The sequence below is a fragment of the Rhinopithecus roxellana genome, chromosome 4 (genome assembly GCF_007565055.1).
Source record: "Rhinopithecus roxellana isolate Shanxi Qingling chromosome 4, ASM756505v1, whole genome shotgun sequence".
Classification (NCBI taxonomy): Eukaryota; Metazoa; Chordata; class Mammalia; order Primates; family Cercopithecidae; genus Rhinopithecus; species Rhinopithecus roxellana.
In genome coordinates, this window is record NC_044552.1 from 2,653,596 (window position 1) to 2,674,756 (window position 21,161).

A 21,161-nucleotide genomic window follows, 5' to 3' on the forward strand; every position below is an offset into this window, starting at 1 on the left:
GTGGAGGCAGACAATAAACACACTAAAGTTGAGATGATGTCACAGAGCGCGGTGTGCTTAGAAGCTTAATTAACACTTACTGAGTGCTTACTCTGTCAGATGTTGATTTACATGATCTGTGTCTGTTATTCACATAATCCTCCCAGCAGTTTTATGCTGCAAGTGAAAATATTATCATCTCCATTTTATAGATGAGAAAACTGAGGCACAGAAAGAAGGATTAGGTCACTTTCCAAGGTCACAGTGTCAATAAGTGGTAAAAGTGGTAAAACTAAAAGGTAAATATGGATCATCTGATTCTTGAGTCCACATTCTTAACTATTATATCACATGAACTGCTGCACTGCTTGAAGGACAACAGGCCAGCACAAAAGTGGAAAGTGCAAGGGGCTAAGAAGCTGTGTCTGGGATGAAGAGCTTGCTTTAAATAGGGTGATCAAGGAAGACCTCTCTGAGGAGGGGGCATTTGAGTTGAAACCTAAGTAATGGGAAGTTGTTGAACATGCAGAGATCTGAGGGTAGAATTTTCCAGGCAGTGCAATCGGCTAGTCCAAGGATGCTAAGGCAGAAAGAACCTGAATTGTTTGAGGGACAGAAAAGGGCAAACGGGGTGGTCATGATCTTTGTGAAAAAGGGATCCAAATTTAAAAGAGAAAATTCTGGTTTACTATCTTATCAGTTTCTTCATCTATACAAAGCGATGACATGTTTCTCCAGCAACTATTTGGTTATTCAGTGGAATCACTCTTACAGGCAAGTCAGGATAAATGCTTGATTCTTTCCCCCTTGCAATTATTATCTTTATTAAAGCTCAAATTGTTCCATATTTGACCTTACCCACTTGTTAGAGAATATAAAGAGATCATGGTAGCCATTATTATAATCACTGTTATTAACAACACATCCATAGTAAATAAAGCCTGGCCAGCTTGCCTTTTTTCATAAGAACATGCCCCTGTTGTAGTCAATGCTTAATCAGAAAGGCACTGTGTAGTGAGCCCAACAGCCATGTAATTTAAAGTTATCATGTCTATCTTGTAAGGTAACTATTCTTGTCATCATGTAGATGAGGAAATGAAGGCCCTCCGAGGTTGAATAATATTACCAAAGTCAAATATCTAATGTAAGTAATATGACCGCAATTTTATTTTTTATTTCTTTGAGACAGGGTCTCACTCTGTCACCCAGGCTGGAGTGCAGTGGCATGATCACGGCTCACTGCAGCCTCAATTTCCCAAGTTCAGATGATTCTCCCGCCTTAGCCTACCAAGTAGCTGGGACTACAGGCACACCACCATGCTCAGCTAATTTTTGTATTTTTTGCAGAGATGGGAGTCTCACTATGTTGCCCAAGCTAAGATTGCCATTTTAACTCAGTTTTTTCTTGCTTCTTGCTTCAAAGAAACTTATGTTTCTTCTACACCATACCTCTTTGCAAACTCATCCGGAGCAGGCAGGGAGCAATGGTTTTATCTGTATTATAGTGTCGCCTGCAGATGCAGACACTGTGATAAATCATTTTTAGATGGAGAATCTGATGATCATGATGATAATACTGGAATGATGATGATAAAGTAGAACAAAGTGAATTGGAGAAATGAATTGCTTCAGCCATGTTCCTGTCCTCAGGTGTTCAGCTGCTTCTGATAAAAGCGCAATCTTCCACTGCTCTTAACGCTGTGTAGGCTTGGCCTGAGAGAATCAAGAATAAAGCTGATTGCAAACTTGGTGCATAACAGAGAAAATAAAGACATCATTTACTGACTGATTTGGACTAAGAAAAGATGTATTTACTTGCAGTTTATTATGTTGAATGTGACAGGCATACATTTGTGCTTTTTATTGAATGATGACTTACTACATACAGGAATTGGTGCAATTTGTAATGCAGATTATGTTTTTAAACAAAAAAGGGTGCAAATACACTGATGGCTGTCACATGACTCGCTCTGCACTTCTCAAAAAGTGGCTGGAGCGTGGGCGGAACGACAAATATACCCTAGATGCACAAATGTAATTTCCAAAGAAGATGATTCTGGGCAGCTTCCAATTCAGTCGGGCAGATTTAGACAGAAGAAATCCATGGCTAAGAAAAGCTAAGTATCCTAAAATAGCAGGAATTGGAGTAGGATCATGTGAATCACTCCCATTAACTGCTGAGATGCCTCCAGACAGAGCAAGAAGAGCCACAGCTAAAATCAGGATGTGGCGTGAAAGCATCCATGTTGGATCTCTGTAAGATTCCCAAAGTTAAATACCTGGGAATCCCATTTTCCTTCTAATGATGGGAGGTGGGAGCACGGGAAAGACGGAGGAATCTCCATTCTATGTGAAATGCAATGGAATGAGGGCTTGGCTCACAGCTGATTTTCTGAGTAATGAGTTTGGTGACCTCACCAGCTTCTAGGCATTGGGCCAGATCTTGTCTCGTGATTGCACATTTGTACAATTCCTCGAGGATGCAGATTTGGGTTTTCCACTTGAAGTGGGTTTGTGAATTTACGAGTGGGCAGGATTCAGTCTATTTTCCCTGATAATCAACCATCATATTTGTTTCCCTCAAAACATAATTGCATTTAAAACATCCTAGTTTCTTTGAAATGAAGGCAAATTTTATTAATTGCTTTTCTTCATCTGACTGTTGGGGCTTTACAGCTCAGTTCCTCCAGTGATCCAGCCATTAAGGAGTGTTCATTCATGCTAACAGCTTCCATTTAAACTGTTTCTGAGTAATATTAGTGGGAATGGATGATTAAAGGGGCAACCCATGCAAAGATTTGAAAATAAATAGAAACATTTTTATTCCGAGGCTTTTATTTGCCTTGGAGGAAGGCAAAGCTGGGCATGACATAATTTTCAAATTATGTTTTACAGCTTTCTCATTTCAAATATGAGTCTCTTTCGTTTAACGGAGATGTCGTGGCCTGGGAAAAACGACATCTCAGAATGGTTTCTTCTCTTACGATCTTGGCGCTTCACAATTATTAATAATTATTCTATGGAGATTTTGACTCTGACCTCCCCCAGTTGCTAATTTACTATAGGCAACTTTCCCTCCTAATAATCTGTGGGGCCTACCCCTTAGCTCACACCTGTTGCAAAGCCCTGGCTCTTGTGCAAGAGCCCCCCAGTGCATTTCAAAGAAAGGCTCAGCTTGCCAGCTCTTGTCAAAAGTTACCACAGATCGCGATTCCATTTAAGGCCTGGGCGCAGTGTCGGAGGCTAGAACAACTCTGCGTCTACACTGCAAATCCCTGCCCAGAGAATTCATGCTGCAACCAGTGCACAGCAGCCGGCCGGTGCCTGTTTTGCACGGTGGTGAGGCGGCGGATCTATTTTTAGGCAGCCGATGGTACATTTGCCTTCCACAGATCTGCTTTCCCCCCTCTGATTACAAAAAGAGGGCCTGCGTCTGTGCAAATGAAAATCAATGGGTGAACCAAGGAGTGCCAGCGCACTGTGAGCCCTCTTTGTTCCTCAAAGGCTCCAAGACCCTGTGCCTGATGCCCCGCCTTGCCTCAAAAACTGCTATTTGGACGCAGAGGTGTTTTGACCAAGGGCATTTGGTCTTTTGTTTTGTTTTGTTTTGTTTCATATTCCAGGCAGGACATGAAATAGGAAAAAAGGAATGGAAATTGCCATTTCCACCCTCCCCACAGCTTTCCTGCCATGACCACTCGCAGGCATGGCCATGTACCTCCAGATCCCTGTAGGACAAGCCCGGGGGCTGCATGGGTGGGGGCAGCAGTAAGGAGAATGAAGCGGGCAGAGAGGCACCCACTTGTCCTCAAGTAAAAGCGAACAAGTGGCATCAGGATCCTTTCCATTCTCCTCCTGAACCACTGCCAGCGTGGGTGAACTTTCCTAGGACCAGTACTAATGTCTGTGGGGAAGGGACTGCTGTAATAAAGTGCCACAGATGAGGGCTAAACAGGAGAAATGGATCTCTCACAGTTCTGCAGGCTGCAAGTCTGAGATGAAGGATCATCTGGGCTGGTTGCCTCTGAGGGCTGCGAGGGAGAAGCTGTCCCAGGCTTCGCCCCTGCTTCTGGTGGTTTGCCTTCAATCTTTGGCATTCCTTGGCTTGTAGAAGCATCACCCCACTATCTGCCTTCATCTCCTCTTGGAGGTCTCCGTGTGTGGATGTGTCTGTGTCCAAATTTCCTCTTTTTATAAGGACACCGGTCATGTTGGATTAGGCCCGTCTTAATGACCTCATTCTAACTTGATAACCTCTATAAAGGTCATCAGAATGTGACCTTTTCCAAACAAAGTCACATTTGGAGGTTCTGGGGATTAGGACTTCAGCATATCTGTTTTGAGAGGACACAATTCAACCCATAACAGAACCCATGTTGAATTTCTTTTATAAATTCTATCATCTGTGCAAGTACAACCTCTAGCACATTGGTCATGATGCTCTTCCCAAATTCGCGGCTGCTGCTGGAGACCTGGGGTGGGATGATGGGTGCTCTTGGCATTCTTTGAACCTAGCATGCCACAGAAGAGTGAGACGTTTTCCTTGCCTCTGGCTTTATCTTTTCCACACTTCTCTCTGAAGAGAAAAGACAATACTGAGGCTACTAACTTGGCACTTGTGTCAAGGATCAAGGCCCATAAGGGAAGGTAGGTTTATTCAGCCAACGCTTGCTGAATAGACCCACAGTAGCTGGCTGGCCCTGAAGGCAGAGCCCTCTGCTCCTACATAGGCAGAAGCAAATTGTACTGGCAGGTTCCCCTTCTCCCCAGATCTGCCGCTCACACCTGTGTACCCTCCTTCCATCTGCACACCAGAAAGGATGGGGGAGTCGGCACTGTTGTGGGTGTCACAGGTCAGAACTCACTTTCTGAGTCTCAGGTTTGCAAGTGGTATTGTTTCTTACCTGCTGGACTCTGCATCTGGCCATCCTGCCCACTGGGCCAGCTCTCCAAGCTACCTGGATCAATAGGGACTGCCTGATTCTTTATGTATATTTTTTCTCAGGAATTTGATTCCTTGATTATCATAGTTATAACCAGATCTTACCTGGCAAGCAGGCTCTGGGGCTTGACCCCATCCATACTGAGCATTTCAATGTCCCCTCCTAGAATCTTTCCGTTTACCAGAGAGCCAATAGGTCAGTGTATGTGGAAAGAAATGGTTGTCTTGCTTTCCTCACGGGCTCATTGGCTGGACCAAAGGCTTGCTGTGACCTGTATGATGTTTCACAAACATTAAGTGCTGCTGTAATTAGAGCTGATGACATAATACGCAATATAAACAGAACACTATATTCTTGTTAACGTGTGGTTCTCAGGATAGCCCAGTGCATTATTCAGGGTTCTTCAGAGAAATTGAACCAATAGGATGTATATGTAGTAGACAGATATAAGGGGAGATTTGTTATAGTAATTGGCTCGTGAGATTATGGAGACTGAGAAGTCCTGTGATCTGCTGTCTGTAAGCTGTAGAAGCAGGAAAACTGGTGGTGTAATTTCATCAGAATCCGAAGGCCTGCAGACTGGGGTAGCCAATGGTGTAATTGCTTGTTGAGTCTGCAGGCCCAAGATCTACAGTAGGAGCTCTGATGTTTGAGGGCAGGAGGAGATGGATGTCCAGGCTGAAGGAGAGAGTATTTGCTCTTCCTCCACCTTTCCGTTCTGTGTGAGCCCTCCGTGGATTGGAGGATGCTGCCCACAGCCATCATCACTTAGTGAGTGATCTTTACTCAGTCTGTTGATTCAAGTGCTAATCTCTTCTGGAAGCATCATCACAAACAACCCAGAAATCATGTTTTACCAGCTCTCTGGACATCCCTTAGTCCAGTCAAGGTGACACACAAAATTAATCATCATGCCCAGTAAGCTATTGGTCATTTCCATTTCCAAATGAAGAGATGAAGATAAGAATTGAAGTGAAGGTGCAGAGTTAGTAAGGGATCCAAAGTTAAGATTTTAGATTTAAAATTAGCGTTCTTTCCAATGTTCCAGAAGGGATGATCACAAAAATGTATTGCTCAGATCTCCTGCTATCATTAGTATATACCACCAATGGCCACGACTGCTGTACTCCAAGTCTATCTCTGTGTTCATGCCCAGGCCACATTTCCCCCCAGCTGCTACAGCCAGTGATTTTTCTGGCTCCGCAGGGTCCCGATGCAGCCTTTTCCTGAGAAGGGTCAGTCTCCTCTTTCTGACATTAGCTTGAGGACTCCACAGTCACTGGACGGGGACTTTCTTGGAACTCTGCGGCAGTCTGAGATTCTCCCTGCCCCACCATTCCTCCTCTTTTACAAGGGTCTTCCTGCATTGTGTTCTAAATACTGTCCCCACCTCAGTGGACTCTCTCCTTTTTCCGTCACAGGCATTTACCCCAATAAATCTCTTGCAAGGCTAATTCTGTCTTGTTATCTGCTTCTCAGAGGACCCAAACCGATGCACTAGGTTTCCCCTTTCTCCCTGTAAAATGATGACTGCTAATGTCAATTCATTATTTGTGTAATATTTTTATGTACTCAATGTTTTTAAGGATTGGATGGGTGGGAGGAAGGAGAAAGAGGGCAAAGAAGGAAAGAACCAAAACGAAGGAATATCAAACAATTACATGCTGTGGTTTTGCTTCCAAGACAAGACAATTGCACATGAATGAAAAGTAAGGGAGACACAATATAGCTATATGATAAAGTGGCAACTTATGTGTAGAAGACTGTAGGAATGAGTGGAGATATATAATAAGAGACCTGGAGTTTTTAAGAAAGATAAGTCCCCAAGGAGATGGGTGAATGCCAACAATTGGGCTTTGAAAGATGGGTAGGCCTGGGCTCAGTGGCTCACGCCTGTAATCCCAGCACTTTGGGAGGCCGAGGCGGGCAGATCACCTGAGGTCAGGAGTTTGAGACCAGCCTGGTTAACATGGCAAAACCCTGTCTCTACTAAAAATATGAAAAAATTAGCTTGTAGTCCCAGTTCCTTGGGAGGCTGAGGCAGGAGAATTGCTTGAAACTGGAAGTTGGAGGTTGTAGTGAGCAGAGATTGTGCCACTGCACTCCAGCCTGGTGACAGAGTGGGGCTCAATCTCAAAAAAAAAAAAAAAAAAAAAAAAAAAAATTGAAAAAAGAAAGAAAGAAAGATGAGGATCTTTATAACTACCAGGTAGATGGGGTGGCATTTCAGGTGAGGGAAACAACATTGCAGGTAGAATAAATATGTCCCTTTCTATCTGTCTTAGACCGTTCAGGCTGTTATAGCAGAAAACCATAAACTGGGTGGCTTATAAACAACAGAAATTTATTTTTCATAGTTCTGGGGACTGAGAAGTCCAAGGTCAAGGCATTGCAGATTCGGTGACTGGTGAGGGCCCACCTGTGGTTCATAGACTGCTGCCTTCTCATTGTGTTATCACATAGTGGAAAGGGCTGAGGGAGCTCTCCAGGGCTTTTAAAAGGGCACTAATTCCGTGTATAAAGACCTAATTACCTAACAAAGGCCCCACTTCCTAAGACCATCACATTAGGGATTAGGATTTCAATATGTGAATTTTGGAGGGACAACAACATGCAGCCCCTGGCATACAAAATACCTGGAAAATAGGGAGATGCACTATAGGGCTTTAGGCATTCTGAGATTAATAGACTAATTTGTGCCTCAGGTATCTCACATGTAACATGGTGGGTAATAATACTGTTTCACAGAATTTTTAATGTGGATTAAAGAATTAAGATTTTTTAAAGCATTTAGAACAGTTCCTGCAGCACAGGAAGTGCAATTTAAGTGTCTGTTAAATAAATAACTGGAAATAAGTTTAAATCTGGGAGGCAGAGAGAAGGAGTTTGAGGTGAAGAATGGAAAAAGCCAGAAAACAATGCAGAGAAATGCATTCTGGCAGGAAATGTAGCAGGAAATGAGAGTCACTTATTCGCAGAGGAGAAATAGCATGATAGGGATGGCTTTAGAAAAGATTTTTTTCTGGTACTGATATGAGGTAGCAATTAGAAATGGAAAACCTGAGACAAAGAAGACCACACCTCAACAAATATTTATTCTATCTTGAGAGCATATATACATGTATCAAGGGAATGAATAAAAGAGGAGAATTAAATATGATCCCAGACTTTAAAATGTGGATTATTGAAAGGATGTTAGTGTCATTAATAAAGACAGAAAAGAGAGGAGATGATTGCTTGTTTGGGGAAAGAAGACAAAATTTTGGATAGGATTGGATGGGGAAAGAGATCTGGAGTGACAATGTTTACTGAGTAATTGAAGATATGGAACTGAAGACAAAGGAAAATTTCAGGATCCAGAGTTCGGATTCACTGGCATTAGCTATTGAGATAAACCAAGAGGTGAAAAGCTCATGACTTAGCCATGAAACAGCACTGCCATGCTGACCAGAGCAAAGTCTCCAAAACTAGCTCTAGTTTACTGTCTACTGAAGGCAAAATAGTTCAATGACTCACAGACTAGTGATCGATGTGATACCTTTGTTAACATATAAAAAACCCTGCAAGTATTGAAACAACTGAGAGCTCATTTAGTTTTAAAAGTGTTCAATCTTACTAGGCATGGAGGTGAACTTCCTCAATTTGATAAAGATTATCTACAGAAAATCTACACCCAACACTATTCTTGACAGTGAGAAACTAGAAGCTTTCTCACTAAGATCAAGAATAAGGCAAGGATGTCCACTCTCACCATTCCTTTTCAACATCATACTGGAAGTTCTAGCAATACAATAAGACAAAAAAGGAAATAAAAGGTGTACTGATTGGGAAGAAGATATAAAACTTTTTCTATAGATGACATGACTGTCTACATAGAAAATGCAAAAGAATCAATAGAAAACTTCTGGCAGTAATAAGCAAATATAGCAAGATTGCAGGATATCAGGTTGGTATACGAAAATCAGTCACCTTCTATATTGGTCCATTTGCGTTGCTATAAAGGAATACCTGAGGCTGGGTAATTTATAAAGAAAAGAGGCTTATTTTGACTTATGGTTCTGCAGACTGTATGAGAAGCATGGTGCTGGCACCTGCTCCTGGTGAAGCCTCAGAAAGCTTCCAATCATGGTAGATGGCAAAAGGGGGAGCCAGTGTGTCACATGATGAGAGAGGGTGTGAGGTGGGGGAGGTTTCAGGCTCTTTTAAACAAGCAGATGTCCTGTGAATTCATAGAGTGAGAACTCAGTCATTACCACAAGGACAGAACCAAGGCATTCATGAGCAATCCACCCCCCTAAACCAAACGCTTTCCACTAGGCTCATCTCCAACATTGGAGGTCACATTTCAACATGAGATTTGAAGGGGAAAAAACATACAAGCCGTATCATTCAGCACATGCCCCCCAAATCTCATGTTCTTCTCTCATTGTAAATACAATTATTCCTTCCCAATAGTCCCCCAAATTTCTAACTCATTCAAACTCAGCATCAACTCAATCAAAAGTCCAAAGTCTTGTCTGAGACCCAAGGTAGGTTTCATCTACCTATGAGCCTGTAAGATAAAAAAAAAAAAACAAAACAAGCTATTTGCTTCCAAGATACAATGCTGGTACAGACAATGGGTAAAAATTCCCATACCAAAAGGGGATAATCAGCCAAAAGAAAGGGGCAGTGGGCTCCACACAAGTCTGAAACCCAGCAGGGCAGTCATTAAACCTTGAAACTCCAAAATAATCTCCTCTGACCCTATGTCTTGCCTCCTGGGCACACTGATTAAAGGAGTGGGATCCCAAGGCTTTGGGCAGCTCTGTCCCTGTGGCTTTGCGGGGTGTAGCCCCATGGCTGCTCTCATGTATTGGAGTTGAGTGTCTGCAGCTTTTCCAGGCTCAATATGTAAGCTGCTGGTAGCACTACCATTCTAGAGTCTGGAGGGTGGCAGCCCCTTTTCCACAGATCCACTAGGCAGTGTGCTGGTGGGGACTCTATGTGGGGCCTTCAACACCATGTTTCCCCTTGGCACTGCCCTAGTAGCATCTGTGAGTGTTCCACCCCTGCAGCAGCCTTCTGCTGGGCTCCCAGGTTTTCTGATACATCTTCTGAAATCTATGGAGAAGCTGACAAGCCTTCATTATCGCATTCTGTGCACCTAAAGACTTAACAGCACATGGAAGCCAGCAAGGCTTACGGCTTGTGCCCTCTGGAGCAGCAGTTTGAGATGCACCTGGTACCCTTTGAATTCTGGCTGGAGCCAGGGTGGCTAGGATGCAAGAAACATTGTCCCAAGTGGTGCAGGGCAGCAGGCCCCTGGGTCTGGCCCCCCAAGCCTTCTTTCCTCTAGGCCTCTGGGCCTGTGATGAGAGGGGCAGCCTCAAAGACTTCTTAAATGCCTTTGAGGCATTTTTCTTATTGTCTTGGCTATTGGCATCTGGCTCCCTTTCAGTTATGCAAATCTCACTAGCAAATGGTTACTCCACAGCCAGCTTGTATTTCTCTCCTAAAAACACTATTTCCTTCTTTACCACATGACCAGGCTGCAAATTTTCCAAACTTTTACTCTCTGCTTCCCTTTTAATTATAAGTTCCAACTTTAAGTCATTTCTTTGCTCCTGTATCTGATTACAGGCTGTTAAAAGCAGCCATGCCACATCTTGAATGCTTTGCTGCTTACAGATTTCTTCTGTCAGATACCCTGGCCCATTACTCTTAAGTTCAAACTTCTGCAAATCCCTAGGACATGGACACAGTGCAGCCAAATTCTTTGCTAAGGTGTGTCAAGGACGACCTTTGCTCTAGTTCCCAGTAAATTCCTCATTTCCATCTGAGACCTTGTCAACTTGGCATTCACTGTCCAAATTTCTATCAGCATTTTGGCCACAGGCATTTGATAAATCTCCAAGAAGTTCCAAACTTTCCCGTATCTTCCTATCTTTTTCTGATCCCTTCAAACTCTTTCAACCTCTGCCCATTACCCAGTTCCAAAGCTGGTACATTTTCAGGTATCTTTACAGCAACACCCCTCTCCTCAGTACCAGTTTTATGTGTTAATTCATTTGCATTGCTATAAAGAAATACCTGAGGCTGGGTAATTTATAAAGAAGAGGTTTACTTTGGCTCATGCTCCTACAGGGTGTAGGAGAAGCATGTGCCGGCATCTGCTCTTGATGAGGCCTCAGGAAGCTTTCAGTCATTGCAGAAGGCAAACAGGGGAGCCGGCATATCATATGGTGAGAGAGGAAGCAAGAAAGGGGAGGTGCCAGGCTCTCTTACACAACCAGATCTCCTGTGAATTCGTAGAGTGAGAACTCACTCATGACAGCGAGGACAGCACCAAGCTGTTCATTTGGATCCACCCCCATCACTCAAACACCTACCTCCCACTAGGCTCACTTCCGACATTGGAGGTCACGTTTCAACATGAGATTTGGAGGGGAGAAAATATCCAACCATATCGCTTTCCCATATGCCAACAGTGAACACATGGAATTTGAAATTAAAAATACAATATTATTTATATTAGCATCCCCCAAAATGAAATACTTAGGTATAAATCAAAATATGTACAATATATGTGTGAGAAAAACGATAAAACTTGGATGAAAGAAATTCAAAAAGAAGTAAATGAATGGAAAGATATTACATATTCAGCAATAGGAAGACTCAATATTGTCAGAATGTCCATTCTTCTCAATTTGATCTATAGATTCAATAGAATTCAATTCAAAATCCCAGCCAATTATTTTGTAGCTATTGACAAATGAATTCCAAAGTTTATGCAAAGAGGCAATTGACTCAAATTAACCAACACAATATTGAAGAACAACAAACAAAGTAGGAGGACTGAGGCTCCTGACTTCACCTGTTACTATAAAGCTACAATAATTAAGACAATGTGGTATTGGCACAATAATAGATAAACAGATCAATGAATAGGATAGCGAGCCTTGAAGTAGAGCCACATAAATATAGTCAATTGATCTTTGACAAAGGAGCAAAAGGAATACAATGGAAAAAAGATAGGCTTTTAAATAAATGGTGTTGGAACAACTGGAAAAAAATCTAGGCACATACCTTACACACTTCACAAGAATTAACTCAAAATGGATCACAGTCCTAAACATAAAACACAAAAGTATAAAACTCCTAGAAGATAACGTAGTGGAAAATCTGAATAGTCTTGTTTGGTGGTAACTTTTATTTAATACACCAAAGGTACAATTCATGAAAGAAACAATTGATAAGCTGAACTTCATTAAAATTAAAAATTTCTGCTCTGTAAAAGACACTATTAAGAGAATGAAAAGAAAAGCCACAGGCTGGGAGAAAATGTTTGCAAAAGACATATATGGTAAAGGACCATTATCAAAAACATACAAAGAAATCAAACTCAGCAACAAGAAAACAGCCTGATTTTAAAAGGGTCCAAAGGCCTTAACAGACACTACACCAAAGAAGATACACATAAGGTATATAAGCATATGAAAAGATGCTCCATATCATATGCCTCAGGAAATCAAATTAAAACAATAGTAAAATACCACTACACACGTGTTAGAATGGCCAAAATCCAGAACACTGACAACACCACATGTTGGTGAGGACATGGAACAACAGGAATTCTCGCTTACTGTTGGTGGTAATACAAAATGGTGCAGCCACTTTGGAAGACAGTTTGGTGGTTTCTTACAAAACGAATCATACTCATACCATGCAATCCAGCAATCTCACTTCTTCATATTTACTGAAAGAAGTTGACAGCTATGTCTACGCAAAAACCTCACATGGATATTTATAGTAGCTATACTCATAATTGCTGAAACTTGGTCAAAATCAGGATGTCCTTCCATAGGTGAATGAGTAAATAAATTGTGGTACATCCAGACAATGGAATTCATTCAGCACTGAAAAGATACGAGTGATCAAGCTATGAAAAGACATGGAGGAAACTTAAATGCGTATTACTAAATGAAAGAAGCCAATCTGAAAAGTCTGCATGCAGTATGATTCCAACTGTATGACATTCTGGAAAAGGCAAAACTAGGGAGACAGTAAAAATATCAGTTGTTGCCAGGTGTTTGGGAGAGGGAGGGATGAACAGGTAGAGCACAGAGGATGTTTTGAGGGCAGTGAAACTACTATGTATGGTACTATAATGGTGGATGCATGTCATTATGCATTTGACCAAACCCCCAGGAGGTCCAACATCAGGAGTGAACCCTGGCTGGGCGCGGGTGACTCATGACTGTAATCCTGGCACTTTGGGAGGCTGAGGCGGGTGGATTGCCTGAGGTCAGGAGTTCAAGACCAGCCTGGCTGACATGGTGAAACCTCGTCTCTACTAAAAATACAAAAAATTAGCCGGGTATGGAGGCAGGCGTCTGTGATCCCAGCTACTTGGGAGGCTGAGGCAGGAGAATCGCTTAAACCCGGGAGGTGGAGGTTGCAGTGAGCTGAGCTTGCACCATTGTACTCTAGCTCGAGCAACAAGAGGGAAACTCTGTCTCAAAAAAAAATGAGTGAGCCCTAATGTAAACTCCGGACTTGGTGTGATCATGATGTGTCATGATGTGTCAATGTAGGTTCACAGTTGTGACTCTGGTTGGGGGTTGATAATAGGGGAAGCTGTGCATGCAGGGGAGTAGAGGGCATATAGGATATCTCTGTATCTTCTCATTTTTGCTGCAAACCTAAAACTGCTCTAGAAAAGATAAAATCTTAAAGTATTCCATCTTTATTCCACAATTCTGTTTCTCAAGCAGGGCTATATGTGGAAAATCTCCATGAGAGAAGCTGTAAGCCTTAATTCATTCATATCTAGCCACACCGCAGCCTGGATTGGTTTATTACATTAGCTCACAGTCACTGGGAAAAGCAGAAAATATTTTAAACATAGTGACTAACCTGGGTTCCTGCCCTATATCCTTGAGTTTCAAACCAGGAGTTTTCAAGCTTTTTTTTTGACAGTAACATTAAGAAATAAATTTTACATCACAACATATAAGACACGTATACCTAATGCTGAAATCCTTACGATGTGCAATGCACTTTGTTATTTTTCTTTTCTAGGCTATTTTATTTATTTTAAAGAGTGCTAACTGCCACCCATGAAGCCAATTTCATGATCACTGGATGGGTCATGACCTGCAGTTTGAAAAACAATGGTTCAGGCTACAGGAGCATCCGCTGCAGGCTGAGCCCTACTAATCCGGCAGAAATTCAAACACAGCTGAATAGTTTGAGGTCAAGGTTGCTGCTTGGCCAACTCTCACCTTAAGTCCTATTCTGGTAATTAAGCTCTTGCTTTGTTTCTCGTACTCCAATTCTAATACAGAATCACTATTTTGGATCCTAGAACGATAGTCTCTTTTATGCTCTATTTCTCTTACCTTAAATTAAAGTCTTGCTTCATGTGGCTGTGTCCCCACTGCACAGTCTCAGACTTTCCCAGCTCTGGCTGCAATTGCCCTGCACCTACCACAGTACCCTGAGCAGAGGCAGCCTTCAATGGCTGCCAAATAATTGCAGGTATGGCCATGGCCTGTTTGCACCTACCACAGTACCCTGAGCAGAGGCGGCCTTCAATGGCTGCCAAATAATTGCAGGTATGGCCATGGCCTGTTGCATAGCACTAAATCCGCACGATGCTACCTTTCTCCTTCTTTGGACTTCCTGCTAAGTGCATGTTAGCCCTGTTGAGTCTCTCAGTTCCATCTGCAACCCACCTGGAGTTAAACCAACCCCAGCTTTGCCACTGTGGAAGGGAGTTCAGGGAGGGGTCTGGAACCCATCATAATGGAGACTCTTAAGTGAGAGAGTGCAAGCAACAGGGTGACAGGAGAGCACAGAGCATCTGAGATGGAAAGTCAGGGCACAGTGAAGGAAGAGGCTGGTGGCTAAGAGAATCTTCACAGGATAAATACAGGCAAAGTAATGAGGCCCACAGACCTGGCACTTAGTAGTAGCTCTTCAACTTCTAGCTCTATTGCTCCTTTTATGCACCTGTAAATTTGGAATCTTATTAGCACTTTTCAGTGGGTCTGTTGTAGGGATAAGGTGAAATAATGCAGTTAATGCAGCTGGCAATAATTATTTCACAATTTTGCTTGCAGCAAAGTTGGGTAACAATAGAGTTCTTAGACTGTGGCTATGGCCAGTGTTCAGCAGATTCTGGTGTCCTCTTCCTCCTTTTAATATTACTCTCCCTTCTCACAGCCTACTACCCTAAAAAGGATTCTTCATTGGTTATTCCTGTAATGGTAGTTGGTGAGAACCCCCTTGAAAGCTATCCAGCCCGTGGGTGTTGACATTTTGAGAGAAGATGAAGACTAGAGGTCTTACAGAAATAAATGGCTCTTAATTGAACTTCGGTCATCATAATGAGAGTAAAGGGTGTTATTTTGGCTAGGAGAATCTCAGTGATTGGCGCTCCTCAAAACATTGTAATTGGGGTGGAATTTAGGTTTACAAGTTGGCACCGTAACTCAAGGCATCTATTTATATACTTGGCTTTGACCCTAATGATATTAAAGCAGAGGTTAAAACATTTTCAGTGTTGCTCAAAGATCAGATATATCCACAAAGTGTTTAAGACTTTTCATATGGTTAGAGAAAATCGATTAAGTCAATAACTACTCCACCATGAAACACTGGTGCATATTTTGTATTATTTCATTTAGTTAATTCTAATTATTAATTAGTTTTCCTCCCAAGAACTCCATCTCCCCCTCTCTCAAACTAACTCTTGCAGCACTTTAATTTTTCAAGTACTATGCGGGGAAAGTCTGCGTAAGGCATGTGTAATTTTAAAATGGATTAAGTACTCTTATATCACACTCTTCTGTTTACACCTCTCTCAAGATGGTGTGTATGTGTGTATTTGTGTGAGATGTGTGTGTGTGTGTGTCTGTATTATATATATGAAATCTGGATATGTTTATAATATTCAGACATATGCTTATAAATATTCATAAGGCAATTCATACATAAATGAATAATTTAAGTTCCCTAACATCACCCGATCTGTTTATAGAATTCCCTTTCTGTCCCAGTTGAGCATCACCTTACAAAGTTCTTTACAGACACCTTTTCTCAGCTAGCACTCTGTTAAGTAGGTGAGTACGTCTAATGCCACTGATAAAGTCTACAGAATAGTATTAATTTCCTAGTCTTAAAACAATACAGATTATTATCTTACAATTCTGGAGATCAGAAGTACTAAAATCCATATGAACGTTAGAATTTGTGTTCTATTTCTGTAAAAATGACATTGGAATTTTGGTAGGGATGACAATGACTCTGTAGATCACTTTGGGTAATGGGGTCATCTTAATGATGCAGTCATGTGTCACTTAAGGACTGGAATACGTTCTGAGAAATTCATTGTTAGACAACTTCATAATTTTGTGAAATCATAGAGTGTACTTACACACACCTAGATGGGATAGGTTACTACACACCTAGGCTATAAGGGATAGCCTGTTGCTGCTACGTTACAAACTGGTACAGCATGTTACTGTACTTAATACTGCAGGTAATTGTAACACCGTGGTAAGTATTTGTGCATCTGAACACATCTAAACATAGAAAAAGTAAAAACACTGTATGAAAGATAAAAAATGGTCCACCTGTATAGGGGACTTACCATGAATGGAGCTTGCAGGACTCAAGTTGTTCTCAGTGAGTCAGTGAGTGAGTGGTGGGTGAATATGAAGGCTTAGGACATCACTGTACACTACTATAGACTTTATAAACACCGTACACATAGGCTGCACTTGGTTTGTAAAAAATATTTTCTTTCTTTAATAATAAATTAACCTGAGCTTTCTGTAACTTTTTTCTTTATAAACTTAATTTTTTGTAAACTTTTTGACTGTTTTGCAATAACACTTAGCTTAAAACACAAACACATTTTAAAGCTGTACAAAAATAGTTTCTTTCCTTATATCCTTATTCTGTAAGCTTTCTTCTATTTTTAAAATTTTGATATATTTTTTACTTTTTAAACTTTTTTGCTAAAAGCTAAGACACAAACACACATATTTGCCTACCTTTACACAGGTCAGGAGCGTCTATTACTGTCTGCCATTTCCACATCTTGTCCCACTGGGAGGTCTTCAGGGGCAATAACAGGCATGGAGCTGTCATCTCCTATGATAACAGTGCCTTCTTCTGGAATCCCTCCTGAAGGACCTGCCGGAGGCTGTTTTATAGTTAACTTTTAAAAAATAAGTAGAAAGAGTATACTCTAAAATAACAGTAAAACTTATAGTATAGGAAATACACAAACTAGTCACACAGTTGTTTATTATCAAGTATTGTGCACTGTACATTATTTTATGTGCTATACTTTTTAATTTTTATTTTTTTTTTTTGAGATGGAGTCTCGCTCTGTCACCAGGCTAGAGTGCAGTGGCACAATCTCGGCTCACTGCAACCTCCGCCTCATGGGTTCAAGCGATTCTCCTGCCTCAGTCATCCGAGTAGCTGGTGACTGGTGCGCTCCACCACACACAGCTAATTTTTTAATTTTTAGTAGAGATGGGGTTTCACCATGTTGGGCTGGATGGTCTCTATTTCTTGACCTTGTGATCCGTGCGCCTCGGCATTCCAAAGTGCTGGGATTATAGGCGTGAGCCACCGCACCAGGCCTGTATGTGCTATATTTTTATATGATTGGCAGTGCAGTGGGTTTGTTTACATGAGCATCACGACAAACACGTGAGTAATGTGTTGCACGTGTTATTACAGTGGCACTGATGTCACTAGTCAATAGGAATTTTTCAGTTTCATTAGAATCTTATAGACCATCAGATGTGTGGGCCGACACCAAAGTGTTGTTATGCGGTGCATGACTGTATTAATTCTTCCAATACATGAAAATGAGAAATCTTTCCATTTATTTCTGTCTTCTTCAATTTCTTTTATCAATGTTTTATAGTTTTCAGTATACAGAAATTTCACCTTTTTGGTTAAATTTATTCCTAAGTATTTTATTCTTTTTGATAATATTACAAATGGAATTTTTTTTTTTTTTTTTTTTTTTTTTTAGTTTTGGGGTTTTCTTTTAGATAGCTCAGTGTTAGTATATAGAAACACAGCTGATTTTTTTCTTTTTGAGTCAGGGTCTCACTCTGTCACCTAGGTTGGTCTCAAACTCCTGGTCCCAAGCAATCCTACTGCCTCAGCCTCCTGAATACCTTGTACTGCAAGTGTGAGCCATCATGCTTTGCTAGTTTTTAAAAATCTTTTGTAGCAACTAGGTCTTGCCATGTTGCCCAGGCTGGTTTCAAACTCCTGGGCTCAAGTAATCCTCCTGCCTCGGCCTCCAAAAGTGCTGGAATTACAAGTGTGAGCCACTGCACCCAGCCTTTACTAAAAATTTAAAAATTAGCTGGGTGTGGTGGTGTGTGCTTGTAGTCTCAGCTACATGCAGCTGAGCGGGGAGGATTGCTTGAATCTAGGAGTTCAAGGTTGCAGTGAGCTGTGACCATGCGACTGCACTGCACGGTAGTCTCAGTGGCAGAGCAAGACCCTGTCTCTAAGAAAAGGAAAAAAAAAAATAGATGAAAGGATAAAGAAAAAAAGAGGGGAATCCTGTTATTTGTGACAACGTGGATGAGCCTAGAAGACGTTGCATTAAGTGAAATAAGCCAGACACAGAAAGACAAATATTGCATCACCTCACGTATGTGAAGAATCTGAAACAGCTGAACTCATAGAAATAAGAGAGTAAAATGATGGTTGCCAGGGGTTTGGGGGTGGGGAAAATGAGAAGATGTTGGTGAAAGAGTACAAGCTTTCAGTTATAAGATGAAGTTCTGACGCCTGTAATCCTAGCACTTTGGGAGGCCAAGGTGGGCAGATCACGAGGTCAGGAGTTCAAGACCAGCCTGGTCAATATGGTGAAACCTTGCCTCTAATGAAAATACAAAAATTAGCTGGTCGTAGTGGCATGTGCCTGTAGTCCCAGCTACTTGAGAGGCAGGAGAATTGCTTGAACCCTGGAGGCGGAGGTTGCAGTGAGCTGAGATTGTGCCACTGCACTCCAGCCTGGGCAACAGAGTGAGATTTTGTCTCAAAAAAAAAAAAAAAAAAAAAAAAAAAAAAAAAAGATGAAGTTCTGAGGGTCTGATGTACAGCATGAATGGTGATACGTTACTTCATTTGATTGTGGCAGTCCTTACACAATGCATATGTATATCAAATCATTATGTTGTATACCTCAAATATGTTCAATTTTTGACAATCATTTTTTTAAAAAAACTTCTACATTAAAAAAAAAGTTTGAAAGGTGTCAGCAGGGTTGTGTTCCTTCTGGAGAATCTGCTTACTTAACTTTGCTGGCTTCTAGCAGCTGCCTGCATTTCATGGCCTCTTCCTCTCTCTCTCTTTTTTTTTTTTTTTTGAGATAGGTTCTTACTCTGTTGCCCAGGCTGGAGTGCAGAGTGGCACCATCTCAACTCACTGCAACCTCTGCCTTCTGAGTTCAAGCAATTCTCTCACCTTGACCTCCCAAGTAGCTGAGATTACAGGTTCATGCCACCACACCCAGCTAATTTTTTGTATTGTTGGTAGAGATGGAGTTTCACTATGTTGCCCAGGCTGGTCTCAAACTCTTGAGCTCAAGCGATCTGCCCACCTCAGCCTCCCAAAGCAGCTTCCTCCATCTTCTAAGCCACCAACATGACATCTTCAAATCTCTCTTTGTTTCCATCCTCACATTTCCTTTTCTGACTCTGACCCTCCTGCCTCCTCTTAGAGGAACTCTTGTGATTTCATTAGGCCCTTGGAGAACCCCAGATCTCAAGATCCTTAAGTTAATCACATTTTCAAAGTCCCTTTTGTGATATAAGGTAACATGCACAGGTTCTGGGTACTGGGACATGGACATCTTTGGAGGGTCGTCGTTCACCTTTCCCTCTGTACCATAAGTACAAAGGGAAACAGTGTCACATAATAATTTCCTGTATGGCAAACTATTTCTTGCCAATAAAAGGAAAGGAGTTTGCTCATGATGGTATGAGTGCTTATTCTAATTCTCTAGATGTCATTCCAAATGCCTTTATCATTTTAAATACCAAATATATATGGCATTCAAAATGATGAATAACAGGAGACTATAAATAGGCCCCAAAGGCTGGAAGGTCTTAACAACAGAATGGGAAAGTCTAAAGTTATTTAAAAATAATTAATAGTGCGGTCCTTTTGCTTAATTTTTAAGTGTTAGGCCTTAGATGCTTAGGATAAAAAGTCATCACCATCTTGGTATTCTCTCTACTTAAAGGAAATCCATGTCTTTTAAAATCAATGTCTTTAAAACCACCCATTCTTCATTAAATTGTTGATTTAACCAATCAGTGTTTACTGAGCACTCTCAATGTGCCAGACACTGCAGTGGGCACTGGGCATAATACTGACCAAGATCAATATGATTTTCACCCTTATAAGCTTACAGTCTCGTGGGAGATAGGAAAAGCAAGGAAATTATCGCCACACTGTGCAATAAGCCTGTGATAGAAATGGTTCTCACCGCTGTCCAGTTACAACACCCCAGTCTTAGTGCTGGGCACTGTCCCTTCCATTTCACCATCTCATTCCTGCGTGTCAGGGTCCCATCACCCTCTCATGGAGGAAAAACTAATGAGTAATCCAAGCTCTTGATAAATGGAAGGGAGCAGCAACAACCCACACATTTCAATGGGAAAGCAACAATTTATGTATGATAATGGAAACTGTCAAGGAGAAGATGCACCCTTTTGGGGTACTGTGTGGTATGCCCTAGAATGGCAATGAATGATTAGCAGACATTGGTTGGGCTTTAACATGAATCCTGGTGTTGTTTACCATGTGATTCTGATGCTTGCCCCACTGCTGTTTGTTCTGCCAGGTCGAGCCTCTCATTCCTACCCCCACCTCCTCTAAGGCCATGCACTTCTTCCCTCGCCCCATCACTTTCCTGCTCCTCCACCCAATCTCCTCCACTTACAGGCAGGGTAGGGAGGGGAGGCTTCATTTTCTTTCATCCTCTTTCTACTGTTATTTCTGTGGTCTAAACTGTGTTCTCTGATTCCCTCAGGACATATCTTCAGATATTCAAAATCCTGTTTAGAAGTTTTTAAAAAAAGAAACACTGAACATTGACTGTTTCCTGCTTTTTAAATTCCTGCTTTAACAATCCTCCTTTTCCTCCAGGCCAAGTAGATGCCTCTGACAACGGAAAAGTCACGCAAGCACAAGGATGCT